The 739-nt window shown below is 48.4% G+C and overlaps 1 pseudogene across 1 annotated transcript; it reads right to left on the bottom strand.

Moving 5' to 3' along the window:
- Positions 1 to 6: 6 nt before the first annotated feature.
- On the bottom strand, positions 7 to 733 carry LOC105527919 (annotated as a pseudogene). The gene has a single exon (XR_001004290.1). The product of XR_001004290.1 is annotated as a putative heterogeneous nuclear ribonucleoprotein A1-like 3 (transcript).
- Positions 734 to 739: the final 6 nt, after the last annotated feature.

Below are 739 nucleotides of genomic sequence, written 5' to 3'. Positions count from 1 at the left end.
CCATCCCCACTGCCACCATATCCACCACCACCACGGCTGCCACCAAAGCCACCACGACCACTGAAGTTTCCTCCACGACTGAAGTCGTCATTCCCACCAAAACCACCTCCACAACCAAAGTTTCCAGAACCACTTCATCCTCTTTGGCTGGATGAAGCACTGGCCATCTCTTGCTTTGACAGGGCTTTCCTAACTTCACAGTTGTGGCCATTCACAGTATCGTATTTCTGAATGACAATCTTATCCACAGAGTCATGGTCGTCAAAGGTTACAAAGGCAAAGCCCCTTTTCTTGCCACTGCCTCGGTCAGTCATGATTTCAATCACTTCCATTTTCCCACACTGTTCAAAATAATCTCTTAGGTGATGTTCTTCAGTGTCTTCTTTAATGTCACCAATAAATATCTTTTTCACAGTTAAGTGGGCACCTGGTCTGTATCTTCTCTTGAGACAGCTCTCTTCGGTTCCACAACTCTTCCATCCACCTTGTGGGGCCTTGCATTCATAGCTGCATCCACCTCCTCCACAGTGGCATATGTGACAAACCCAAAGTCCCTGGAACGCTTGGTGTTTGGATCTCTCATGACCACACAGTCCGTGAGCGTTCCCCATTGCTCAAAGTGGCTCCTCAGGCTCTCATCGGTTGTTTCAAAGCTCAGCCTCCAATGAAGAGCTTCCTCAGCTGTTTGGGCTCTTTAGGAGACTCTGACTTAGACATGACGGCAGGGAGAAGAGAGACT

The sequence above is a fragment of the Mandrillus leucophaeus genome, unplaced genomic scaffold (genome assembly GCF_000951045.1).
Source record: "Mandrillus leucophaeus isolate KB7577 unplaced genomic scaffold, Mleu.le_1.0 Scaffold118, whole genome shotgun sequence".
NCBI lineage: Eukaryota > Metazoa > Chordata > Mammalia > Primates > Cercopithecidae > Mandrillus > Mandrillus leucophaeus.
This window is presented reverse-complemented; position numbering and strand designations above follow the sequence as displayed.